The sequence below is a fragment of the Triturus cristatus genome, chromosome 11 (assembly GCF_964204655.1).
Source record: "Triturus cristatus chromosome 11, aTriCri1.1, whole genome shotgun sequence".
In the NCBI taxonomy this organism is placed as follows: domain Eukaryota; kingdom Metazoa; phylum Chordata; class Amphibia; order Caudata; family Salamandridae; genus Triturus; species Triturus cristatus.
This window is the reverse complement of record NC_140594.1, coordinates 1,138,611,430-1,138,638,342: the sequence shown is the minus strand read 5'-3', so window position 1 is coordinate 1,138,638,342 and position 26,913 is coordinate 1,138,611,430. Positions and strand designations below refer to the sequence as shown.

At 45.0% G+C, this 26,913-nt stretch overlaps 10 non-coding genes across 10 annotated transcripts; all 10 read right to left on the bottom strand.

The window, feature by feature from the left end:
* Positions 1-4,023: 4,023 nt before the first annotated feature.
* Positions 4,024-4,095, bottom strand: TRNAG-CCC (transfer RNA glycine (anticodon CCC)). Its single transcript has one exon. It is a non-coding gene; the product is annotated as a tRNA-Gly (tRNA).
* A 3,097-nt stretch (positions 4,096-7,192) lies between these two features.
* On the bottom strand, positions 7,193-7,264 carry TRNAG-CCC (transfer RNA glycine (anticodon CCC)). The gene has a single exon. It is a non-coding gene; the product is annotated as a tRNA-Gly (tRNA).
* Positions 7,265-8,773: 1,509 nt separating this feature from the next.
* TRNAG-UCC (transfer RNA glycine (anticodon UCC)) lies at positions 8,774-8,845 on the bottom strand. The gene has a single exon. It is a non-coding gene; the product is annotated as a tRNA-Gly (tRNA).
* Positions 8,846-10,370: 1,525 nt separating this feature from the next.
* On the bottom strand, positions 10,371-10,442 carry TRNAG-CCC (transfer RNA glycine (anticodon CCC)). Its single transcript has one exon. It is a non-coding gene; the product is annotated as a tRNA-Gly (tRNA).
* A 4,695-nt stretch (positions 10,443-15,137) lies between these two features.
* On the bottom strand, positions 15,138-15,209 carry TRNAG-UCC (transfer RNA glycine (anticodon UCC)). Its single transcript has one exon. It is a non-coding gene; the product is annotated as a tRNA-Gly (tRNA).
* A 1,480-nt stretch (positions 15,210-16,689) lies between these two features.
* On the bottom strand, positions 16,690-16,761 carry TRNAG-UCC (transfer RNA glycine (anticodon UCC)). Its single transcript has one exon. It is a non-coding gene; the product is annotated as a tRNA-Gly (tRNA).
* A 1,510-nt stretch (positions 16,762-18,271) lies between these two features.
* TRNAG-CCC (transfer RNA glycine (anticodon CCC)) lies at positions 18,272-18,343 on the bottom strand. Its single transcript has one exon. It is a non-coding gene; the product is annotated as a tRNA-Gly (tRNA).
* Positions 18,344-22,990: 4,647 nt separating this feature from the next.
* Positions 22,991-23,062, bottom strand: TRNAG-UCC (transfer RNA glycine (anticodon UCC)). The gene has a single exon. It is a non-coding gene; the product is annotated as a tRNA-Gly (tRNA).
* A 1,508-nt stretch (positions 23,063-24,570) lies between these two features.
* TRNAG-CCC (transfer RNA glycine (anticodon CCC)) lies at positions 24,571-24,642 on the bottom strand. The gene has a single exon. It is a non-coding gene; the product is annotated as a tRNA-Gly (tRNA).
* A 1,511-nt stretch (positions 24,643-26,153) lies between these two features.
* TRNAG-UCC (transfer RNA glycine (anticodon UCC)) lies at positions 26,154-26,225 on the bottom strand. The gene has a single exon. It is a non-coding gene; the product is annotated as a tRNA-Gly (tRNA).
* Between the last annotated feature and the right edge of the window lie 688 nt (positions 26,226-26,913).

The window sequence follows — 26,913 nt, the reverse complement described above, 5'->3', positions numbered from 1 at the left end:
GTGGGTCTCGCTCCTCATTTGCCTAAGCATGCTGCAATGTATGCTGGGTGCAGAAAATCTTCATCTTCTCGTCTCACAGTCAGTCATAACTGAAAGTGCAGACCCTCTTGGGAACTAGCAGTTTCAGGCCTTTACCAAGATAGCAGCTCTCTAACCCTCTCCTCTCTCTTTGATCCTAGCGCTAGCATGCTCAGGATTTGATTTTAACTGGGAGCCAGAGATCTACCCGGTGAGGGCTTGCCCGGTGTGAGGCTTTTGAGCGTTTGGGAGCGTTCGGGACGTGAGGACGTTGGACAGGAAATGTTGCCATCTTGAAATATCCAACCTTCCTGCTGTCGTGAGAGGCTCTTTCCATGGACATCTGCCTCTTGGAGTCCTCTCAACTTGCTCTCTGATATAACATTTTGTGAGCTGCAGTTACATCCGATTGCTACAAGGTGGCGCTGCATTCAGGTGAGAGAACAAGTGTGCACAAAATCGTTGGGGACTTTTGCCAGATTCATCGGTGGATCATGCCTACTTTTATTCACATGCTAGATATTGCCTAGAAATGCTTTTTAATATAGAGATGCTAGAGTTAGAATGTCTGGTCGGGGTTCAGCCCTTTCATTGTCTACCGCCCGCAACATATTTATTACCAGCACATGTGAGTGGTGACTCTGCTTTTTGAAAAATAGCATCTAATAGGACAATGAATGTAGCAGATGGGGCGATCGAGATGCCTGCCTAAGTATTTCTTTTTTTTTTTAATTTAACGTCTGATTAATCTGTTCATGATATTTCCGTTTTGTGACATGTTGCATTAAAACAAATCCTGCTTGGAGAACATATAAAAATTTGCACTGAATTGGCCAGGAATCGAACCTGGGTCAACTGCTTGGGAAGCAGCTATGCTCACCACTATACCACCAACGCCCTATGATGTGGTTGCTCTTGGTTCTAAAGATTACAACCCCGAGTTCAATGACTATCTTGCACCAGTTTCAATGGTGCATTTGGTTTAGATACCAACATGAAAAGCAGTAGAAAGTTTCTTGTAGAGGGTAAGGAACTGGGGATTGAAACCAAGGCCAAATCTGTGCAGAAGAGAAGAAATGGAAAGCAGTAGTACAAATAGTGGAAATGAACATATTTAGGCAGCATTGGAAGCAAAGCAGCGAAGAGAAAGAGAGTGCCTTCCATGAAATGCCCAAGAGAATGATAAGAGCAGAACGAAAAGGCAAGAATGGCATTCAAAGCATGCCCAGAAAAACGTGTGACGGTCCCACCAGTCATTTATGCTTATAATTGGGTATCTTTACTTTCAAAGTATGGGGTTGATTCTTTGGCGATCACTCTCTTGTATTTCAGCAGAGACAGATAGTTGAGAAGTCTTTTCTCACATAGCTAGCACAAGCCTGCGCTTTTCCTTGCTGGTAGCGTGGAAATGACAGATTGGTCCTCAGAAGAAAAAACAAGAAATATTATAGCAGAGGATGGTTTCGATCCAGCGACCTCTGGGTTATGGGCCCAGCACGCTTCCGCTGCGCCACTCTGCTCCCTTGTAAAAGTGTTCTCTTTATGCAGAGGAGGAGCTTTCAGCGGAGTGGCAAGGGATTGGTGGGGCTCTCTCCTCATTTGCCTAAGCATGTCGCAAGGTATGCTGGGTGCAGAAAATCTTCATCTTCCCCTCTCACAGTCAGTCATAACTGAAAGTGCAGACCCTCTTCGGCACTAGCCGTTTCAGGCCTTTACCAGGACAGGAGCTCTCTGACCCTCTCTTCTCTCTGTGATCCTAGCGCTAGCATGCTCAGGATTTGGCTTTACCTGAGAGCCAGCGATCTACCCGGTGTGAGGCTTTTGTGCGTTTGGGAGCGTTTGGGACGTGAGAGGACGTTGGACAGGAAACTATGCCAATTTGAAGTATCCACCCTTCCTGCTGCAGTCAGAGGCTCTTTCCGTGGCCATCTGCTTCTTGGAGTCCTCTCAACTTGGCCTCTGATAAAACATTTTGAGAGCCGCAGTTACCTCCGATGGCTACAAGGTGGCGCTGCATTCAGGTGAGAGCACAAGTATGCACAAAATCGTTGGGACTTTTGCTAGATTTATCGGGGGATCTTGCCAATTTTTTGAAAGGCTAGATATTGCCTAGAAATGCTTTTTAACCTAGAGATGCTGGAGTTATAATGTCTGATCGGGGCTCGGCCCTTTCATTGTCTGCCCCCTGCAACATATTTATTACCAGCACATGTGAGTGGTGACTCTGCTTTATGGAAGATAGTATATATTAGGACAATGAATGTAGCAGATGGGGCGATCGAGATGCCTGCCTACGTATTTGTTTATTTTTTTTATATACCGGCTGATTAATCTGTTTATGATATTTCCGTTTTGTGACATATTGCATTAAAATATATCCTGCCTGGAGAATATATAAATATTTGCATTGCGTTGGCCGGGAATGGAACCCGGGTCAACTGCTTGGATGGCAGCTATGCTCACCACTATACCACCAACGCTCTCTGACATGTGTGCTCTCAGTTCTAGACATTACAACCCCGAGTTCAGAGACTATATTGCACCAGCTTCAATGGTGCATTTGGTTTAGATACCAACATGAAAAGCAGTGGACATTTTCTTGCAGACGGTAAGAGACTGGGGATTGAAACCAAGGATAAAGCTGTGCAGAAGAGAAGAAATGGAAAGAAGCAGCACCAATAGTGAATATGAGCATCTTTAGGCAGCTTTGGAAGCAAAGCAGCGAAGAGAAAGAGAGTGCCTTCCATGAAATGCCCAGAAGATTGATAAGTGCAGAACAAAAAGGCAAGAATGAAATTCAAAGCGTGCCCGGAAAAACATGTGAAGGTCCCACCAGTCATTTATGCTTATAATTGGGTATCTTCACTTTCAAAGTATGGGGTTGATCCTTTGATGATCACTTTCTTGTATTTCAGCAGAGACAGATAGTTGAGAAGTCTTTTCTCACCTAGCTAGCACAAGCCTGCGTTTTTCCATGCTGGCAGCGTGGAAATGAAAGATTGGTCCTCAGAGGAAAAATCAAGTAACATTAGCAGAGGATGGTTTCGATCCATCGACCTCTGGGTTATGGGCCCAGCACGCTTCCGCTGCGCCACTCTGCTCCCTTGTAAAAGTGTTCTCTTTATGCAGATGAGGAGCTTTCAGCGAAGTGGCGAGGGATTGGTGGGTCTCGCTCCTCATTTGCCTAAGCATGCTGCAATGTATGCTGGGTGCAGAAAATCTTCATCTTCTCGTCTCACAGTCAGTCATAACTGAAAGTGCAGACCCTCTTGGGAACTAGCAGTTTCGGGACTTTACCAAGATAGCAGCTCTCTAACCCTCTCCTCTCTCTTTGATCCTAGCGCTAGCATGCTCAGGATTTGATTTTAACTGGGAGCCAGAGATCTACCCGGTGAGGGCTTGCCCGGTGTGAGGCTTTTGAGCGTTTGGGAGCGTTCGGGACGTGAGGATGTTGGACAGGAAATGTTGCCATCTTGAAATATCCAACCTTCCTGCTGTCGTGAGAGGCTCTTTCCATGGACATCTGCCTCTTGGAGTCCTCTCAACTTGCTCTCTGATATAACATTTTGTGAGCTGCAGTTACATCCGATTGCTACAAGGTGGCGCTGCATTCAGGTGAGAGAACAAGTGTGCACAAAATCGTTGGGGACTTTTGCCAGATTCATCGGTGGATCTTGCCTACTTTTATTCACATGCTAGATATTGCCTAGAAATGCTTTTTAATATAGAGATGCTAGAGTTAGAATGTCTGGTCGGGGTTCAGCCCTTTCATTGTCTACCGCCCGCAACATATTTATTACCAGCACATGTGAGTGGTGACTCTGCTTTTTGAAAAATAGCATCTAATAGGACAATGAATGTAGCAGATGGGGCGATCGAGATGCCTGCCTAAGTATTTCATTTTTTTTTTAATTTAACGTCTGATTAATCTGTTCATGATATTTCCGTTTTGTGACATGTTGCATTAAAACAAATCCTGCTTGGAGAACATATAAAAATTTGCACTGCATTGGCCGGGAATCGAACCCGGGTCAACTGCTTGGGAAGCAGCTATGCTCACCACTATACCACCAACGCCCTATGATGTGGTTGCTCTCGGTTCTAAAGATTACAACCCCGAGTTCAATGACTATCTTGCACCAGTTTCAATGGTGCATTTGGTTTAGATACCAACATGAAAAGCAGTAGAAAGTTTCTTGTAGAGGGTAAGGAACTGGGGATTGAAACCAAGGCCAAATCTGTGCAGAAGAGAAGAAATGGAAAGCAGTAGTACAAATAGTGGAAATGAACATATTTAGGCAGCATTGGAAGCAAAGCAGCGAAGAGAAAGAGAGTGCCTTCCATGAAATGCCCAAGAGAATGATAAGAGCAGAACGAAAAGGCAAGAATGGCATTCAAAGCATGCCCAGAAAAACGTGTGACGGTCCCACCAGTCATTTATGCTTATAATTGGGTATCTTTACTTTCAAAGTATGGGGTTGATTCTTTGGCGATCACTCTCTTGTATTTCAGCAGAGACAGATAGTTGAGAAGTCTTTTCTCACATAGCTAGCACAAGCCTGCGCTTTTCCTTGCTGGTAGCGTGGAAATGACAGATTGGTCCTCAGAAGAAAAAACAAGAAATATTATAGCAGAGGATGGTTTCGATCCATCGACCTCTGGGTTATGGGCCCAGCACGCTTCCGCTGCGCCACTCTGCTCCCTTGTAAAAGTGTTCTCTTTATGCAGAGGAGGAGCTTTCAGCGGAGTGGCAAGGGATTGGTGGGGCTCTCTCCTCATTTGCCTAAGCATGTCGCAAGGTATGCTGGGTGCAGAAAATCTTCATCTTCCCCTCTCACAGTCAGTCATAACTGAAAGTGCAGACCCTCTTCGGCACTAGCCGTTTCAGGCCTTTACCAGGACAGGAGCTCTCTGACCCTCTCTTCTCTCTGTGATCCTAGCGCTAGCATGCTCAGGATTTGGCTTTACCTGAGATCCAGCGATCTACCCGGTGTGAGGCTTTTGTGCGTTTGGGAGCGTTTGGGACGTGAGAGGACGTTGGACAGGAAACTATGCCAATTTGAAGTATCCACCCTTCCTGCTGCAGTCAGAGGCTCTTTCCGTGGCCATCTGCTTCTTGGAGTCCTCTCAACTTGGCCTCTGATAAAACATTTTGAGAGCCGCAGTTACCTCCGATGGCTACAAGGTGGCGCTGCATTCAGGTGAGAGCACAAGTATGCACAAAATCGTTGGGACTTTTGCTAGATTTATCGGGGGATCTTGCCAATTTTTTGAAAGGCTAGATATTGCCTAGAAATGCTTTTTAACCTAGAGATGCTGGAGTTATAATGTCTGATCGGGGCTCGGCCCTTTCATTGTCTGCCCCCTGCAACATATTTATTACCAGCACATGTGAGTGGTGACTCTGCTTTATGGAAAATAGTATATATTAGGACAATGAATGTAGCAGATGGGGCGATCGAGATGCCTGCCTACGTATTTGTTTATTTTTTTTATATACCGGCTGATTAATCTGTTTATGATATTTCCGTTTTGTGACATATTGCATTAAAATATATCCTGCCTGGAGAATATATAAATATTTGCATTGCGTTGGCTGGGAATCGAACCCGAGTCAACTGCTTGGAAGGCAGCTATGCTCACCACTATACCACCAACGCTCTCTGACATGTGTGCTCTCAGTTCTAGACATTACAACCCCGAGTTCAGAGACTATATTGCACCAGCTTCAATAGTGCATTTGGTTTAGATACCAACATGAAAAGCAGTGGAAATTTTCTTGCAGACGGTAAGAAACTGGGGATTGAAACCAAGGATAAAGCTGTGCAGAAGAGAAGAAATGGAAATAAGCAGCACCAATAGTGAATATGAGCATCTTTAGGCAGCTTTGGAAGCAAAGCAGCGAAGAGAAAGAGAGTGCCTTCCATGAAATGCCCAGAAGATTGATAAGTGCAGAACAAAAAGGCAAGAATGAAATTCAAAGCGTGCCCGGAAAAACATGTGAAGGTCCCACCAGTCATTTATGCTTATAATTGGGTATCTTCACTTTCAAAGTATGGGGTTGATCCTTTGATGATCACTTTCTTGTATTTCAGCAGAGACAGATAGTTGAGAAGTCTTTTCTCACCTAGCTAGCACAAGCCTGCGTTTTTCCATGCTGGCAGCGTGGAAATGAAAGATTGGTCCTCAGAGGAAAAATCAAGTAACATTAGCAGAGGATGGTTTCGATCCATCGACCTCTGGGTTATGGGCCCAGCACGCTTCCGCTGCGCCACTCTGCTCCCCTGTAAAAGTGTTCTCTTTATGCAGATGAGGAGCTTTCAGCGAAGTGGCGAGGGATTGGTGGGTCTCGCTCCTCATTTGCCTAAGCATGCTGCAATGTATGCTGGGTGCAGAAAATCTTCATCTTCTCGTCTCACAGTCAGTCATAACTGAAAGTGCAGACCCTCTTGGGAACTAGCAGTTTCAGGCCTTTACCAAGATAGCAGCTCTCTAACCCTCTCCTCTCTCTTTGATCCTAGCGCTAGCATGCTCAGGATTTGATTTTAACTGGGAGCCAGAGATCTACCCGGTGAGGGCGAGGCTTTTGAGCGTTTGGGAGCGTTCGGGACGTGAGGACGTTGGACAGGAAATGTTGCCATCTTGAAATATCCAACCTTCCTGCTGTCGTGAGAGGCTCTTTCCATGGACATCTGCCTCTTGGAGTCCTCTCAACTTGCTCTCTGATATAACATTTTGTGAGCTGCAATTACATCCGATTGCTACAAGGTGGCGCTGCATTCAGGTGAGAGAACAAGTGTGCACAAAATCGTTGGGGACTTTTGCCAGATTCATCGGTGGATCTTGCCTACTTTTATTCACATGCTAGATATTGCCTAGAAATGCTTTTTAATATAGAGATGCTAGAGTTAGAATGTCTGGTCGGGGTTCAGCCCTTTCATTGTCTACCGCCCGCAACATATTTATTACCAGCACATGTGAGTGGTGACTCTGCTTTTTGAAAAATAGCATCTAATAGGACAATGAATGTAGCAGATGGGGCGATCGAGATGCCTGCCTAAGTATTTCATTTTTTTTTTAATTTAACGTCTGATTAATCTGTTCATGATATTTCCGTTTTGTGACATGTTGCATTAAAACAAATCCTGCTTGGAGAACATATAAAAATTTGCACTGCATTGGCCGGGAATCGAACCCGGGTCAACTGCTTGGGAAGCAGCTATGCTCACCACTATACCACCAACGCCCTATGATGTGGTTGCTCTCGGTTCTAAAGATTCCAACCCCGAGTTCAATGACTATCTTGCACCAGTTTCAATGGTGCATTTGGTTTAGATACCAACATGAAAAGCAGTAGAAAGTTTCTTGTAGAGGGTAAGGAACTGGGGATTGAAACCAAGGCCAAATCTGTGCAGAAGAGAAGAAATGGAAAGCAGTAGTACAAATAGTGGAAATGAACATATTTAGGCAGCATTGGAAGCAAAGCAGCGAAGAGAAAGAGAGTGCCTTCCATGAAATGCCCAGGAGAATGATAAGAGCAGAACGAAAAGGCAAGAATGACATTCAAAGCATGCCCAGAAAAACGTGTGACGGTCCCACCAGTCATTTATGCTTATAATTGGGTATCTTTACTTTCAAAGTATGGGGTTGATCCTTTGGCGATCACTCTCTTGTATTTCAGCAGACAGATAGTTGAGAAGTCTTTTCTCAAATAGCTAGCACAAGCCTGCGCTTTTCCTTGCTGGTAGCGTGGAAATGACAGATTGGTCCTCAGAAGAAAAAACAAGAAATATTATAGCAGAGGATGGTTTCGATCCATCAACTTCTGGGTTATGGGCCCAGCACGCTTCCGCTGCGCCACTCTGCTCCCTTGTAAAAGTGTTCTCTTTATGCAGAGGAGAAACTTTCAGCGGAGTGGCAAGGGATTGGTGGGGCTCTCTCCTCATTTGCCTAAGCATGTCGCAAGGTATGCTGGGTGCAGAAAATCTTCATCTTCCCCTCTCACAGTCAGTCATAACTGAAAGTGCAAACCCTCTTCGGCACTAGCCGTTTCAGGCCTTTACCAGGACAGGAGCTCTCTGACCCTCTCTTCTCTCTGTGATCCTAGCGCTAGCATGCTCAGGATTTGGCTTTACCTGAGAGCCAGCGATCTACCCGGTGTGAGGCTTTTGTGCATTTGGGAGCGTTTGGGACGTGAGAGGACGTTGGACAGGAAACTATGCCAATTTGAAGTATCCACCCTTCCTGCTGCAGTCAGAGGCTCTTTCCGTGGCCATCTGCTTCTTGGAGTCCTCTCAACTTGGCCTCTGATAAAACATTTTGAGAGCCGCAGTTACCTCCGATGGCTACAAGGTGGCGCTGCATTCAGGTGAGAGCACAAGTATGCACAAAATCGTTGGGACTTTTGCTAGATTTATCAGGGGATCTTGCCAATTTTTTGAAAGGCTAGATATTGCCTAGAAATGCTTTTTTACCTAGAGATGCAGGAGTTATAATGTCTGATCGGGGCTCGGCCCTTTCATTATCTGCCTCCTGCAACATATTTATTACCAGCACATGTGAGTGGTGACTCTGCTTTATGGAAAATAGTATATATTAGGACAATGAATGTAGCAGATGGGGCGATCGAGATGCCTGCATACGTATTTGTTTATTATTTTTATATACCGGCTGATTAACCTGTTTATGATATTTCCGTTTTGTGACATATTGCATTAAAATATATCCTGCCTGGAGAATATATAAATATTTGCATTGCGTTGGCCGGGAATCGAACCCGGGTCAACTGCTTGGAAGGCAGCTATGCTCACCACTATACCACCAACGCTCTCTGACATGTGTGCTCTCAGTTCTAGACATTACAACCCCGAGTTCAGTGACTATCTTGCACCAGCTTCAATGGTGCATTTGGTTTAGATACCAACATGAAAAGCGGTGGAAATGTTCTTGCAGACGGTAAGAAACTGGGGATTGAAACCAAGGTTAAAGCTGTGCAGAAGAGAAGAAATGGAAAGAAGCAGCACAAATAGTGAATATGAGCATCTTTAGGCAGCTTTGGAAGCAAAGCAGCGAAGAGAAAGAGAGTGCCTTCCATGAAATGCCCAGAAGATTGATAAGTGCAGAACAAAAAGGCAAGAATGAAATTCAAAGCGTGCCCGGAAAAACATGTGAAGGTCCCACCAGTCATTTATGCTTATAATTGGGTATCTTCACTTTCAAAGTATGGGGTTGATCCTTTGATGATCACTTTCTTGTATTTCAGCAGAGACAGATAGTTGAGAAGTCTTTTCTCACCTAGCTAGCACAAGCCTGCGTTTTTCCATGCTGGCAGCGTGGAAATGAAAGATTGGTCCTCAGAGGAAAAATCAAGTAACATTAGCAGAGGATGGTTTCGATCCATCGACCTCTGGGTTATGGGCCCAGCACGCTTCCGCTGCGCCGCTCTGCTCCTTTGTAAAAGTGTTCTCTTTATGCAGATGAGGAGCTTTCAGCGAAGTGGCGAGGGATTGGTGGGTCTCGCTCCTCATTTGCCTAAGCATGCTGCAATGTATGCTGGGTGCAGAAAATCTTCATCTTCTCGTCTCACAGTCAGTCATAACTGAAAGTGCAGACCCTCTTGGGAACTAGCAGTTTCAGGCCTTTACCAAGATAGCAGCTCTCTAACCCTCTCCTCTCTCTTTGATCATAGCGCTAGCATGCTCAGGATTTGATTTTAACTGGGAGCCAGAGATCTACCCGGTGAGGGCTTGCCCGGTGTGAGGCTTTTGAGCATTTGGGAGCGTTCGGGACGTGAGGACGTTGGACAGGAAATGTTGCCATCTTGAAATATCGAACCTTCCTGCTGTCGTGAGAGGCTCTTTCCATGGACATCTGCCTCTTGGAGTCCTCTCAACTTGCTCTCTGATATAACATTTTGTGAGCTGCAGTTACATCCGATGGCTACAAGTTGGCGCTGCATTCAGGTGAGAGAACAAGTGTGCACAAAATCGTTGGGGACTTTTGCCAGATTCATCGGTGGATCTTGCCTACTTTTATTCACATGCTAGATATTGCCTAGAAATGCTTTTTAATATAGAGATGCTAGAGTTAGAATGTCTGGTCGGGGTTCAGCCCTTTCATTGTCTTCCGCCCGCAACATATTTATTACCAGCACATGTGAGTGGTGACTCTGCTTTTTGGAAAATAGCATCTAATAGGACAATGAATGTAGCAGATGGGGCGATCGAGATGCCTGCCTAAGTATTTCATTTTTTTAAAAATTTAACGTCTGATTAATCTGTTCATGATATTTCCTTTTTGTGACATGTTGCATTAAAACAAATCCTGCTTGGAGAACATATAAAAATTTGCACTGCATTGGCCGGGAATCGAACCCGGGTCAACTGCTTGGGAAGCAGCTATGCTCACCACTATACCACCAACGCCCTATGATGTGGGGGCTCTCGGTTCTAAAGATTACAACCCCGAGTTCAATGACTATCTTGCACCAGTTTCAATGGTGCATTTGGTTTAGATACCAACATGAAAAGCAGTAGAAAGTTTCTTGTAGAGGCTAAGGAACTGGGGATTGAAACCAAGGCCAAATCTGTGCAGAAGAGAAGAAATGGAAAGCAGTAGTACAAATAGTGGAAATGAACATATTTAGGCAGCATTGGAAGCAAAGCAGCGAAGAGAAAGAGAGTGCCTTCCATGAAATGCCCAGGAGAATGATAAGAGCAGAACGAAAAGGCAAGAATGACATTCAAAGCATGCCCAGAAAAACGTGTGACGGTCCCACCAGTCATTTATGCTTATAATTGGGTATCTTTACTTTCAAAGTATGGGGTTGATCCTTTGGCGATCACTCTCTTGTATTTCAGCAGAGACAGATAGTTGAGAAGTCTTTTCTCACATAGCTAGCACAAGCCTGCGCTTTTCCTTGCTGGTAGCATGGAAATGACAGATTGGTCCTCAGAAGAAAAAACAAGAAATATTATAGCAGAGGATGGTTTCGATCCATCGACCTCTGGGTTATGGGCCCAGCACGCTTCCACTGCGCCACTCTGCTCCCTTGTAAAAGTGTTCTCTTTATGCAGAGGAGGAGCTTTCAGCGGAGTGGCAAGGGATTGGTGGGGCTCTCTCCTCATTTGCCTAAGCATGTCGCAAGGTATGCTGGGTGCAGAAAATCTTCATCTTCCCCTCTCACAGTCAGTCATAACTGAAAGTGCAGACCCTCTTCGGCACTAGCCGTTTCAGGGCTTTACCAGGACAGGAGCTCTCTGACCCTCTCTTCTCTCTGTGATCCTAGCGCTAGCATGCTCAGGATTTGGCTTTACCTGAGAGCCAGAGATCTACCCGGTGTGAGGCTTTTGCGCGTTTGGGAGCGTTTGGGACGTGAGAGGACGTTGGACAGGAAACTATGCCAATTTGAAGAATCCACCCTTCCTGCTGCAGTCAGAGGCTCTTTCCGTGGCCATCTGCTTCTTGGAGTCCTCTCAACTTGGCCTCTGATAAAACATTTTGAGAGCCGCAGTTCCCTCCGATGGCTACAAGGTGGCGCTGCATTCAGGTGAGAGCACAAGTATGCACAAAATCGTTGGGACTTTTGCTAGATTTATCGGGGGATCTTGCCAATTTTTTGAAAGGCTAGATATTGCCTAGAAATGCTTTTTAACCTAGAGATGCTGGAGTTATAATGTCTGATCGGGGCTCGACCCTTTCATTGTCTGCCCCCTGCAACATATTTATTACCAGCACATGTGAGTGGTGACTCTGCTTTATGGAAAATAGTATATATTAGGACAATGAATGTAGCAGATGGGGCGATCGAGATGCCTGCCTACGTATTTGTTTATTTTTTTTATATACCGGCTGATTAACCTGTTTATGATATTTCCGTTTTGTGACATATTGCATTAAAATATATCCTGCCTGGAGAATATATAAATATTTGCATTGCGTTGGCCGGGAATCAAACCCGGGTCAACTGCTTGGAAGGCAGCTATGCTCACCACTATACCACCAACGCTCTCTGACATAAATGCTCTCAGTTCTAGACATTACAACTCCGAGTTCAGAGACTATCTTGCACCAGCTTCAATGGTGCATTTGGTTTAGATACCAACATGAAAAGCAGTGGAAATTTTCTTGCAGACTGTAAGAAACTGGGGATTGAAACCAAGGATAAAGCTGTGCAGAAGAGAAGAAATGGAAAGAAGCAGCACCAATAGTGAATATGAGCATCTTTAGGCAGCTTTGGAAGCAAAGCAGCGAAGAGAAAGAGAGTGCCTTCCATGAAATGCCCAGAAGATTGATAAGTGCAGAACAAAAAGGCAAGAATGAAATTCAAAGCGTGCCCGGAAAAACATGTGAAGGTCCCACCAGTCATTTATGCTTATAATTGGGTATCTTTACTTTCAAAGTATGGGGTTGATCCTTTGATGATCACTTTCTTGTATTTCAGCAGAGACAGATAGTTGAGAAGTCTTTTCTCACATAGCTAGCACAAGCCTGCGTTTTTCCATGCTGGCAGCGTGGAAATGAAAGATTGGTCCTCAGAGGAAAAATCAAGTAACATTAGCAGAGGATGGTTTTGATCCATCAACCTCTGGCTTATGGGCCCAGCACGCTTCCGCTGCGCCACTCTGCTCCCTTGTAAAAGTGTTCTCTTTATGCAGATGAGGAGCTTTCAGCGAAGTGGCGAGGGATTGGTGGGTCTCGCTCCTCATTTGCCTAAGCATGCTGCAATGTATGCTGGGTGCAGAAAATCTTCATCTTCTCGTCTCACAGTCAGTCATAACTGAAAGTGCAGACCCTCTTGGGAACTAGCAGTTTCAGGCCTTTACCAAGATAGCAGCTCTCTAACCCTCTCCTCTCTCTTTGATCCTAGCGCTAGCATGCTCAGGATTTGATTTTAACTGGGAGCCAGAGATCTACCCGGTGAGGGCTAGCCCGGTGTGAGGCTTTTGAGCGTTTGGGAGCGTTCGGGACGTGAGGACGTTGGACAGGAAATGTTGCCATCTTGAAATATCCAACCTTCCTGCTGTCGTGAGAGGCTCTTTCCATGGACATCTGCCTCTTGGAGTCCTCTCAACTTGCTCTCTGATATAATATTTTGTGAGCTGCAGTTACATCCGATGGCTACAAGGTGGCGCTGCATTCAGGTGAGAGAACAAGTGTGCACAAAATCGTTGGGGACTTTTGCCAGATTCATCGGTGGATCTTGCCTACTTTTATTCACATGCTAGATATTGCCTAGAAATGCTTTTTAATATAGAGATGCTAGAGTTAGAATGTCTTGTCGGGGTTCAGCCCTTTCATTGTCTACCGCCCGCAACATATTTATTACCAGCACATGTGAGTGGTGACTCTGCTTTTTGGAAAATAGCATCTAATAGGACAATGAATGTAGCAGATGGGGCGATCGAGATGCCTGCCTAAGTATTTCATTTTTTTTTTTATTTAACGTCTGATTAATCTGTTCATGATATTTCCGTTTTGTGACATGTTGCATTAAAACAAATCCTGCTTGGAGAACATATAAAAATTTGCACTGCATTGGCCAGGAATCGAACCCGGGTCAACTGCTTGGGAAGCAGCTATGCTCACCACTATACCACCAACGCCCTATGATGTGGGTGCTCTCGGTTCTAAAGATTACAACCCCGAGTTCAATGACTATCTTGCACCAGTTTCAATGGTGCATTTGGTTTAGATACCAACATGAAAAGCAGTAGAAAGTTTCTTGTAGAGGGTAAGGAACTGGGGATTGAAACCAAGGCCAAATCTGTGCAGAAGAGAAGAAATGGAAAGCAGTAGTACAAATAGTGGAAATGAACATATTTAGGCAGCATTGGAAGCAAAGCAGCGAAGAGAAAGAGAGTGCCTTCCATGAAATGCCCAGGAGAATGATAAGAGCAGAACGAAAAGGCAAGAATGACATTCAAAGCATGCCCAGAAAAATGTGTGACGGTGCCACCAGTCATTTCTGCTTATAATTGGGTATCTTTACTTTCAAAGTATGGGGTTGATCCTTTGGCGATCACTCTCTTGTGTTTCAGCAGAGACAGATAGTTGAGAAGTCTTTTCTCACATAGCTAGCACAAGCCTGCGCTTTTCCTTGCTGGTAGCGTGGAAATGACAGATTGGTCCTCAGAAGAAAAAACAAGAAATATTATAGCAGAGGATGGTTTCGATCCATCGACCTCTGGGTTATGGGCCCAGCACGCTTCCGCTGCGCCACTCTGCTCCCTTGTAAAAGTGTTCTCTTTATGCAGATGAGGAGCTTTCAGCGAAGTGGCGAGGGATTGGTGGGTCTCGCTCCTCATTTGCCTAAGCATGCTGCAATGTATGCTGGGTGCAGAAAATCTTCATCTTCTCGTCTCACAGTCAGTCATAACTGAAAGTGCAGACCGTCTTGGGAACTAGCAGTTTCAGGCCTTTACCAAGATAGCAGCTCTCTAACCCTCTCCTCTCTCTTTGATCCTAGCGCTAGCATGCTCAGGATTTGATTTTAACTGGGAGCCAGAGATCTACCCGGTGAGGGCGAGGCTTTTGAGCGTTTGGGAGCGTTAGGGACGTGAGAGGACGTTGGACAGGAAACTATGCCAATTTGAAGTATCCACCCTTCCTGCTGCAGTCAGAGGCTCTTTCCGTGGCCATCTGCTTCTTGGAGTCCTCTCAACTTGGCCTCTGATAAAACATTTTGAGAGCCGCAGTTACCTCCGATGGCTACAAGGTGGCGCTGCATTCAGGTGAGAGCACAAGTATGCACAAAATCGTTGGGACTTTTGCTAGATTTATTGGGGGATCTTGCCAATTTTTTGAAATGCTAGATATTGCCTAGAAATGCTTTTTAACCTAGAGATGCTGGAGTTATAATGTCTGATCGGGGCTCGGCCCTTTCATTGTCTGCCCGCTGCAACATATTTATTACCAGCACATGTGAGTGGTGACTCTGCTTTATGGAAAATAGTATATATTAGGACAATGAATGTAGCAGATGGGGCGATCGAGATGCCTGCCTACGTATTTGTTTATTTTTTTTATATACCGGCTGATTAACCTGTTTATGATATTTCCGTTTTGTGACATATTGCATTAAAATATATCCTGCCTGGAGAATATATAAATATTTGCATTGCGTTGGCCGGGAATCGAACCCGGGTCAACTGCTTGGAAGGCAGCTATGCTCACCACTATACCACCAACGCTCTCTGACATGTGTGCTCTCAGTTCTAGACATTACAACCCCGAGTTCAGTGACTATCTTGCACCAGCTTCAATGGTGCATTTGGTTTAGATACCAACATGAAAAGCAGTGGAAATTTTCTTGCAGACGGTAAGAAACTGGGAATTGAAACCAAGGATAAAGCTGTGCAGAAGAGAAGAAATGGAAAGAAGCAGCACAAATAGTGAATATGAGCATCTTTAGGCAGCTTTGGAAGCAAAGCAGCGAAGAGAAAGAGAGTGCCTTCCATGAAATGCCCAGAAGATTGATAAGTGCAGAACAAAAAGGCAAGAATGAAATTCAAAGCGTGCCCGGAAAAACATGTGAAGGTCCCACCAGTCATTTATGCTTATAATTGGGTATCTTTACTTTCAAAGTATGGGGTTGATTCTTTGGCGATCACTCTCTTGTATTTCAGCAGAGACAGATAGTTGAGAAGTCTTTTCTCACATAGCTAGCACAAGCCTGCGCTTTTCCTTGCTGGTAGCGTGGAAATGACAGATTGGTCCTCAGAAGAAAAAACAAGAAATATTATAGCACAGGATGGTTTCGATCCATTGACCTCTGGGTTATGGGCCCAGCACGCTTCCGCTGCGCCACTCTGCTCCCTTGTAAAAGTGTTCTCTTTATGCAGAGGAGGAGCTTTCAGCGGAGTGGCAAGGGATTGGTGAGGCTCTCTCCTCATTTGCCTAAGCATGTCGCAAGGTATGCTGGGTGCAGAAAATCTTCATCTTCCCCACTCACAGTCAGTCATAACTGAAAGTGCAGACCCTCTTCGGCACTAGCCGTTTCAGGCCTTTACCAGGACAGGAGCTCTCTGACCCTCTCTTCTCTCTGTGATCCCTGGGAGCCAGAGATCTACCCGGTGTGAGGCTTTTGCGCGTTTGGGAGCATTTGGGACGTGAGAGGACGTTGGACAGGAAACTATGCCAATTTGAAGTATCCACCCTTCCTGCTGCAGTCAGAGGCTCTTTCCGTGGCCATCTGCTTCTTGGAGTCCTCTCAACTTGGCCTCTGATAAAACATTTTGAGAGCCGCAGATACCTCCGATGGCTACAAGGTGGCGCTGCATTCAGGTGAGAGCACAAGTATGCACAAAATCGTTGGGACTTTTGCTAGATTTATCGGGGGATCTTGCCAATTTTTTGAAAGGCTAGATATTGCCTAGAAATGCTTTTTAACCTAGAGATGCTGGAGTTATAATGTCTGATCGGGGCTCGGCCCTTTCATTGTCTGCCCCCTGCAACATATTTATTACCAGCACATGTGAGTGGTGACTCTGCTTTATGGAAAATAGTATATATTAGGACAATGAATGTAGCAGATGGGGCGATCGAGATGCCTGCCTACGTATTTGTTTATTTTTTTTATATACCGGCTGATTAATCTGTTTATGATATTTCCGTTTTGTGACATATTGCATTAAAATATATCCTGCCTGGAGAATATATAAATATTTGCATTGCATTGGCCGGGAATCGAACCCGGGTCAACTGCTTGGAAGGCAGCTATGCTCACCACTATACCACCAACGCTCTCTGACATGTGTGCTCTCAGTTCTAGACATTACAACCCCGAGTTCAGTGACTATCTTGCACCAGCTTCAATGGTGCCTTTGGTTTAGATACCAACATGAAAAGCAGTGGAAATTTTCTTGCAGACGGTAAGAAACTGGGGATTGAAACCAAGGATAAAGCTTGACAGAAGAGAAGAAATGGAAAGAAGCAGCACCAATAGTGAATATGAGCATCTTTAGGCAGCTTTGGAAGCAAAGCAGCGAAGACAAAGAGAGTGCCTTCCATGAAATGCCCAGAAGATTGATAAGTGCAGAACAAAAAGGCAAGAATGAAATTCAAAGCGTGCCCGGAAAAACATGTGAAGGTCCCACCAGTCATTTATGCTTATAATTGGGTATCTTTACTTTCAAAGTATGGGGTTGATCCTTTGATGATCACTTTCTTGTATTTCAGCAGAGACAGATAGTTGAGAAGTCTTTTCTCACCTAGCTAGCACAAGCCTGCGTTTTTCCATGCTGGCAGCGTGGAAATGAAAGATTGGTCCTCAGAGGAAAAATCAAGTAACATTAGCAGAGGATGGTTTCCATCCATCGACCTCTGGGTTATGGGCCCAGCACGCTTCCGCTGCGCCACTCTGCTCCCTTGTAAAAGTGTTCTCTTTATGCAGATGAGGAGCTTTCAGCGAAGTGGCGAGGGATTGGTGGGTCTCGCTCCTCATTTGCCTAAGCATGCTGCAATGTATGCTGGGTGCAGAAAATCTTCATCTTTTCCTCTCACAGTCAGTCATAACTGAAAGTGCAGACCCTCTTGGGAACTAGCAGTTTCAGGCCTTTACCAAGATAGCAGCTCTCTAACCCTCTCCTCTCACTTTGATCCTAGCGCTAGCATGCTCAGGATTTGATTTTAACTGGGAGCCAGAGATCTACCCGGTGAGAGGCTTTTGAGCGTTTCGGAGCGTTCAGGACGTGAGGACGTTGGACAGGAAATGTTGCCATCTTGAAATATCCAACCTTCCTGCTGTCGTGAGAGGCTCTTTCCATGGACATCTGCCTCTTGGAGTCCTCTCAACTTGCCCTCTGATATAACATTTTGTGAGCTGCAGTTACATCCGATGGCTACAAGGTGGCGCTGCATTGAGGTGAGAGAACAAGTGTGCACAAAATCGTTGTGGACTTTTGCCAGATTCATCAGTGGATCTTGCCTACTTTTATTCACATGCTAGATATTGCCTAGAAATGCTTTTTAATATAGAGATGCTAGAGTTAGAATGTCTGGTCGGGGCTCAGCCCTTTCATTGTCTACCGCCCGCAACATATTTATTACCAGCACATGTGAGTGGTGACTCTGCTTTATGGAAAATAGCATCTAATAGGACAATGAATGTAGCAGATGGGGCGATCGAGATGCCTGCCTAAGAATTTCATTTTTTTTTTAATTTAACGTCTGATTAATCTGTTCATGATATTTCCGTTTTGTGACATGTTGCATTAAAACAAATCCTGCTTGGAGAACATATAAAAATTTGCACTGCATTGGCCGGGAATCGAACCCGGGTCAACTGCTTGGGAAGCAGCTATGCTCACCACTATACCACCAACGCCCTATGATGTGGGTACTCTCGGTTCTAAAGATTACAATCCCGAGTTCAATGACTATATTGCACCAGTTTCAATGGTGCATTTGGTTTAGATACCAACATGAAAAGCAGTAGAAAGTTTCTTGTAGAGGGTAAGGAACTGGGGATTGAAACCAAGGCCAAATCTGTGCAGAAGAGAAGAAATGGAAAGCAGTAGTACAAATAGTGGAAATGAACATATTTAGGCAGCATTGGAAGCAAAGCAGCGAAGAGAAAGAGAGTGCCTTCCATGAAATGCCCTGGAGAATGATAAGAGCAGAACGAAAAGGCAAGAATGACATTCAAAGCATGCCCAGAAAAACGTGTGACGGTCCCACCAGTCATTTATGCTTATAATTGGGTATCTTTACTTTCAAAGTATGGGGTTGATCCTTTGGCGATCACTCTCTTGTATTTCAGCAGAGACAGATAGTTGAGAAGTCTTTTCTCACATAGCTAGCACAAGCCTGCGCTTTTCCTTGCTGGTAGCGTGGAAATGACAGATTGGTCCTCAGAAGATAAAACAAGAAATATTATAGCAGAGGATGGTTTCGATCCATCGACCTCTGGGTTATGGGCCCAGCACGCTTCCGCTGCGCCACTCTGCTCCCTTGTAAAAGTGTTCTCTTTATGCAGAGGAGGAGCTTTCAGCGGAGTGGCAAGGGATTGGTGGGGCTCTCTCCTCATTTGCCTAAGCATGTCGCAAGGTATGCTGGGTGTAGAAAATCTTCATCTTCCCCTCTCACAGTCAGTCATAACTGAAAGTGCAGACCCTCTTCGGCACTGGCCGTTTCAGGCCTTTACCAGGACAGGAGCTCTCTGACCCTCTCTTCTCTCTGTGATCCTAGCGCTAGCATGCTCAGGATTTGGCTTTACCTGAGAGCCAGAGATCTACCCGGTGTGAGGCTTTTGCGCGTTTGGGAGCGTTTGGGACGTGAGAGGACGTTGGACAGGAAACTATGCCAATTTGAAGTATCCACCCTTCCTGCTGCAGTCAGAGGCTCTTTCCGTGGCCATCTGCTTCTTGGAGTCCTCTCAACTTGGCCTCTGATAAAACATTTTGAGAGCCGCAGTTACCTCCGATGGCTACAAGGTGGCGCTGCATTCAGGTGAGAGCACAAGTATGCACAAAATCGTTGGGACTTTTGCTAGATTTATGGGGGGATCTTGCCAATTTTTTGAAAGGCTAGATATTGCCTAGAAATGCTTTTTAACCTAGAGATGCTGGAGTTATAATGTCTGATCGGGGCTCGGCCCTTTCATTGTCTGCCCCCTGCAACATATTTATTACCAGCACATGTGAGTGGTGACTCTGCTTTATGGAAAATAGTATATATTAGGACAATGAATGTAGCAGATGGGGCGATCGAGATGCCTGCCTACGTATTTGTTTATTTTTTTTATATACCGGCTGATTAACCTGTTGATGATATTTCCGTTTTGTGACATATTGCATTAAAATATATCCTGCCTGGAGAATATATAAATATTTGCATGGCGTTGGCCGGGAATCGAACCCAGGTCAACTGCTTGGAAGGCAGCTATGCTCACCACTATACCACCAACGCTCTCTGACATGTGTGCTCTCAGTTCTAGACATTACAATCCCGAGTTCAGTGACTATCTTGCACCAGCTTCAATGGTGCATTTGGTTTAGATACCAACATGAAAAGCAGTGGAAATTTTCTTGCAGACGGTAAGAAACTGGGAATTGAAACCAAGGATAAAGCTTTGCAGAAGAGAAGAAATGGAAAGAAGCAGCACCAATAGTGAATATGAGCATCTTTAGGCAGCTTTGGAAGCAAAGCAGCGAAGAGAAAGAGAGTGCCTTCCATGAAATGCCCAGAAGATTGATAAGTGCAGAACAAAAAGGCAAGAATGAAATTCAAAGCGTGCCCGGAAAAACATGTGAAGGCCCCACCAGTCATTTATGCTTATAATTGGGTATCTTCACTTTCAAAGTATGGGGTTGATCCTTTGATGATCACTTTCTTGTATTTCAGCAGAGACAGATAGTTGAGAAGTCTTTTCTCACCTAGCTAGCACAAGCCTGCGTTTTTCCATGCTGGCAGCGTGGAAATGAAAGATTGGTCCTCAGAGGAAAAATCAAGTAACATTAGCAGAGGATGGTTTCGATCCATCGACCTCTGGGTTATGGGCCCAGCACGCTTCCGCTGCGCCACTCTGCTCCCTTGTAAAAGTGTTCTCTTTATGCAGATGAGGAGCTTTCACCGAAGTGGCAAGGGATTGGCGGGTCTCGCTCCTCATTTGCCTAAGCATGCTGCAATGTATGCTGGGTGCAGAAAATCTTCATCTTCTCGTCTCACAGTCAGTCATAACTGAAAGTGCAGACCCTCTTGGGAACTAGCAGTTTCAGGCCTTTACCAAGATAGCAGCTCTCTAACCCTCTCCTCTCTCTTTGATCCTAGCGCTAGCATGCTCAGGATTTGATTTTAACTGGGAGCCAGAGATCTACCCGGTGAGGGAGGCTTTTGAGCGTTTGGGAGCGTTCGGGACGTGAGGACGTTGGACAGGAAATGTTGCCATCTTGAAATATCCAACCTTCCTGCTGTCGTGAGAGGCTCTTTCCATGGACATCTGCCTCTTGGAGTCCTCTCAACTTGCCCTCTGATATAACATTTTGTGAGCTGCAGTTACATCCGATGGCTACAAGGTGGCGCTGCATTCAGGTGAGAGAACAAGTGTGCACAAAATCATTGGGGACTTTTGCCAGATTCATCAGTGGATCTTGCCTACTTTTATTCACATGCTAGATATTGCCTAGAAATGCTTTTTAATATAGAGATGCTAGAGTTAGAATGTCTGGTCGGGGTTCAGCCCTTTCATTGTCTACCGCCCGCAACATATTTATTACCAGCACATGTGAGTGGAGACTCTGCGTTTTGGAAAATAGCATCTAATAGGACAATGAATGTAGCAGATGGGGCGATCGAGATGCCTGCCTAAGTATTTCATTTTTTTTTTAATTTAACGTCTGATTAATCTGTTCATGATATTTCCGTTTTGTGACATGTTGCATTAAAACAAGTCCTGCTTGGAGAACATATAAAAATTTACACTGCATTGGCAGGGAATCGAACCCGGGTCAACTGCTTGGGAAGCAGCTATGCTCACCACTATACCACCAACGCCCTATGATGTGGGTGCTCTCAGTTCTAAAGATTACAACCCCGAGTTCAATGACTATCTTGCAACAGTTTCAATGGTGCATTTGGTTTAGATACCAACATGAAAAGCAGTAGAAAGTTTCTTGTAGAGGGTAAGGAACTGGGGATTGAAACCAAGGCCAAATCTGTGCAGAAGAGAAGAAATGGAAAGCAGTAGTACAAGTAGTGGAAATGAACATATTTAGGCAGCATTGGAAGCAAAGCAGCGAAGAGAAAGAGAGTGCCTTCCATGAAATGCCCAGGAGAATGATAAGAGCAGAACGAAAAGGCAAGAATGACATTCAAAGCATGCCCAGAAAAACGTGTGACGGTCCCACCAGTCATTTATGCTTATAATTGGGTATCTTTACTTTCAAAGTATGGGGTTGATCCTTTGGCGATCACTCTCTTGTATTTCAGCAGAGACAGATAGTTGAGAAGTCTTTTCTCACATAGCTAGCACAAGCCTGCGCTTTTCCTTGCTGGTAGCGTGGAAATGACAGATTGTTCCTCAGAAGAAAAAACAAGAAATATTATAGCAGAGGATGGTTACGTTCCATCGACCTCTGGGTTATGGGCCCAGCACGCTTCCGCTGCGCCACTCTGCTCCCTTGTAAAAGTGTTCTCTTTATGCAGAGGAGGAGCTTTCAGCGGAGTGGCAAGGGATTGGTGGGGCTCTCTCCTCATTTGCCTAAGCATGTCGCAAGGTATGCTGGGTGCAGAAAATCTTCATCTTCCCCTCTCACAGTCAGTCATAACTGAAAGTGCAGACTCTCTTCGGCACTAGCCGTTTCACGCCTTTACCAAGACAGGAGCTCTCTGACCCTCACTTCTCTCTGTGATCCCTGGGAGCCAGAGATCTACCCGGTGTGAGGCTTTTGCGCGTTTGGGAGCATTTGGGACGTGAGAGGACGTTGGACAGGAAACTATGCCAATTTGAAGTATCCACCCTTCCTGCTGCAGTCAGAGGCTCTTTCCGTGGCCATCTGCTTCTTGGAGTCCTCTCAACTTGGCCTCTGATAAAACATTTTGAGAGCCGCAGATACCTCCGATGGCTACAAGGTGGCGCTGCATTCAGGTGAGAGCACAAGTATGCACAAAATCGTTGGGACTTTTGCTAGATTTATCGGGGGATCTTGCCAATTTTTTGAAAGGCTAGATATTGCCTAGAAATGCTTTTTAACCTAGAGATGCTGGAGTTATAATGTCTGATCGGGGCTCGGCCCTTTCATTGTCTGCCCCCTGCAACATATTTATTACCAGCACATGTGAGTGGTGACTCTGCTTTATGGAAAATAGTATATATTAGGACAATGAATGTAGCAGATGGGGCGATCGAGATGCCTGCCTACGTATTTGTTTATTTTTTTTATATACCGGCTGATTAATCTGTTTATGATATTTCCGTTTTGTGACATATTGCATTAAAATATATCCTGCCTGGAGAATATATAAATATTTGCATTGCATTGGCCGGGAATCGAACCCGGGTCAACTGCTTGGAAGGCAGCTATGCTCACCACTATACCACCAACGCTCTCTGACGTGTGCTCTCAGTTCTAGACATTACAACCCCGAGTTCAGTGACTATCTTGCACCAGCTTCAATGGTGCCTTTGGTTTAGATACCAACATGAAAAGCAGTGGAAATTTTCTTGCAGACGGTAAGAAACTGGGGATTGAAACCAAGGATAAAGCTGTGCAGAAGAGAAGAAATGGAAAGAAGCAGCACCAATAGTGAATATGAGCATCTTTAGGCAGCTTTGGAAGCAAAGCAGCGAAGACAAAGAGAGTGCCTTCCATGAAATGCCCAGAAGATTGATAAGTGCAGAACAAAAAGGCAAGAATGAAATTCAAAGCGTGCCCGGAAAAACATGTGAAGGTCCCACCAGTCATTTATGCTTATAATTGGGTATCTTTACTTTCAAAGTATGGGGTTGATTCTTTGGCGATCACTCTCTTGTATTTCAGCAGAGACAGATAGTTGAGAAGTCTTTTCTCACATAGCTAGCACAAGCCTGCGTTTTTCCTTGCTGGCAGCGTGGAAATGAAAGATTGGTCCTCAGAGGAAAAATCAAGTAACATTAGCAGAGGATGGTTTCCATCCATCGACCTCTGGGTTATGGGCCCAGCACGCTTCCGCTGCGCCACTCTGCTCCCTTGTAAAAGTGTTCTCTTTATGCAGATGAGGAGCTTTCAGCGAAGTGGCGAGGGATTGGTGGGTCTCGCTCCTCATTTGCCTAAGCATGCTGCAATGTATGCTGGGTGCAGAAAATCTTCATCTTTTCCTCTCACAGTCAGTCATAACTGAAAGTGCAGACCCTCTTGGGAACTAGCAGTTTCAGGCCTTTACCAAGATAGCAGCTCTCTAACCCTCTCCTCTCACTTTGATCCTAGCGCTAGCATGCTCAGGATTTGATTTTAACTGGGAGCCAGAGATCTACCCGGTGAGAGGCTTTTGAGCGTTTGGGAGCGTTCAGGACGTGAGGACGTTGGACAGGAAATGTTGCCATCTTGAAATATCCAACCTTCCTGCTGTCGTGAGAGGCTCTTTCCATGGACATCTGCCTCTTGGAGTCCTCTCAACTTGCCCTCTGATATAACATTTTGTGAGCTGCAGTTACATCCGATGGCTACAAGGTGGCGCTGCATTGAGGTGAGAGAACAAGTGTGCACAAAATCGTTGTGGACTTTTGCCAGATTCATCAGTGGATCTTGCCTACTTTTATTCACATGCTAGATATTGCCTAGAAATGCTTTTTAATATAGAGATGCTAGAGTTAGAATGTCTGGTCGGGGCTCAGCCCTTTCATTGTCTACCGCCCGCAACATATTTATTACCAGCACATGTGAGTGGTGACTCTGCTTTATGGAAAATAGCATCTAATAGGACAATGAATGTAGCAGATGGGGCGATCGAGATGCCTGCCTAAGAATTTCATTTTTTTTTTAATTTAACGTCTGATTAATCTGTTCATGATATTTCCGTTTTGTGACATGTTGCATTAAAACAAATCCTGCTTGGAGAACATATAAAAATTTGCACTGCATTGGCCGGGAATCGAACCCGGGTCAACTGCTTGGGAAGCAGCTATGCTCACCACTATACCACCAACGCCCTATGATGTGGGTACTCTCGGTTCTAAAGATTACAATCCCGAGTTCAATGACTATATTGCACCAGTTTCAATGGTGCATTTGGTTTAGATACCAACATGAAAAGCAGTAGAAAGTTTCTTGTAGAGGGTAAGGAACTGGGGATTGAAACCAAGGCCAAATCTGTGCAGAAGAGAAGAAATGGAAAGCAGTAGTACAAATAGTGGAAATGAACATATTTAGGCAGCATTGGAAGCAAAGCAGCGAAGAGAAAGAGAGTGCCTTCCATGAAATGCCCTGGAGAATGATAAGAGCAGAACGAAAATGCAAGAATGACATTCAAAGCATGCCCAGAAAAACGTGTGAAGGTCCCACCAGTCAATTATGCTTATAATTGGGTATCTTTACTTTCAAAGTATGGGGTTGATCCTTTGGCGATCACTCTCTTGTATTTCAGCAGAGACAGATAGTTGAGAAGTCTTTTCTCACATAGCTAGCACAAGCCTGCGCTTTTCCTTGCTGGTAGCGTGGAAATGACAGATTGGTCCTCAGAAGAAAAAACAAGAAATATTATAGCAGAGGATGGTTTTGATCCATTGACCTCTGGGTTATGGGCCCAGCATGCTTCCGCTGCACCACTCTGCTCCCTTGTAAAAGTGTTCTCTTTATGAAGAGGAGGAGCTTTCAGCGGAGTGGCAAGGGATTGGTGGGGCTCTCTCCTCATTTGCCTAAGCATGTCGCAAGGTATGCTGGGTGCAGAAAATCTTCATCTTCCCCTCTCACAGTCAGTCATAACTGAAAGTGCAGACCCTCTTCGGCACTAGCCGTTTCAGGCCTTTACCAAGACAGGAGCTCTCTGACCCTCTCTTCTCTCTGTGATCCTAGCGCTAGCATGCTCAGGATTTGGCTTTACCTGGGAGCCAGAGATCTACCCGGTGTGAGGCTTTTGCGCGTTTGGGAGCATTTGGGACGTGAGAGGACGTTGGACAGGAAACTATGCCAATTTGAAGTATCCACCCTTCCTGCTGCAGTCAGAGGCTCTTTCCGTGGCCATCTGCTTCTTGGAGTCCTCTCAACTTGGCCTCTGATAAAACATTTTGAGAGCCGCAGATACCTCCGATGGCTACAAGGTGGCGCTGCATTCAGGTGAGAGCACAAGTATGCACAAAATCGTTGGGACTTTTGCTAGATTTATCGGGGGATCTTGCCAATTTTTTGAAAGGCTAGATATTGCCTAGAAATGCTTTTTAACCTAGAGATGCTGGAGTTATAATGTCTGATCGGGGCTCGGCCCTTTCATTGTCTGCCCCCTGCAACATATTTATTACCAGCACATGTGAGTGGTGACTCTGCTTTATGGAAAATAGTATATATTAGGACAATGAATGTAGCAGATGGGGCGATCGAGATGCCTGCCTACGTATTTGTTTATTTTTTTTATATACCGTCTGATTAATCTGTTTATGATATTTCCGTTTTGTGACATATTGCATTAAAATATATCCTGCCTGGAGAATATATAAATATTTGCATTGCGTTGGCCGGGAATCGAACCCGGGTCAACTGCTTGGAAGGCAGCTATGCTCACCACTATACCACCAACGCTCTCTGACATGTGTGTTCTCAGTTCTAGACATTACAACCCCGAGTTCAGTGACTATCTTGCACCAGCTTCAATGGTGCATTTGGTTTAGATACCAACATGAAAAGCAGTGGAAATTTTCTTGCAGACGGTAAGAAACTGGGGATTGAAACCAAGGATAAAGCTGTGCAGAAGAGAAGAAATGGAAAGAAGCAGCACAAATAGTGAATATGAGCATCTTTAGGCAGCTTTGGAAGCAAAGCAGCGAAGACAAAGAGAGTGCCTTCCATGAAATGCCCAGAAGATTGATAAGTGCAGAACAAAAAGGCAAGAATGAAATTCAAAGCGTGCCCGGACAAACATGTGAAGGTCCCACCAGTCATTTATGCTTATAATTGGGTATCTTTACTTTCAAAGTATGGGGTTGATCCTTTGATGATCACTTTCTTGTATTTCAGCAGAGACAGATAGTTGAGAAGTCTTTTCTTACCTAGCTAGCACAAGCCTGCGTTTTTCCATGCTGGCAGCGTGGAAATGAAAGATTGGTCCTCAGAGGAAAAATCAAGTAACATTAGCAGAGGATGGTTTCGATCCATCGACCTCTGGGTTATGGGCCCAGCACGCTTCCGCTGCACCACTCTGCTCCCTTGTAAAAGTGTTCTCTTTATGCAGATGAGGAGCTTTCAGCGAAGTGGCGAGGGATTGGTGGGT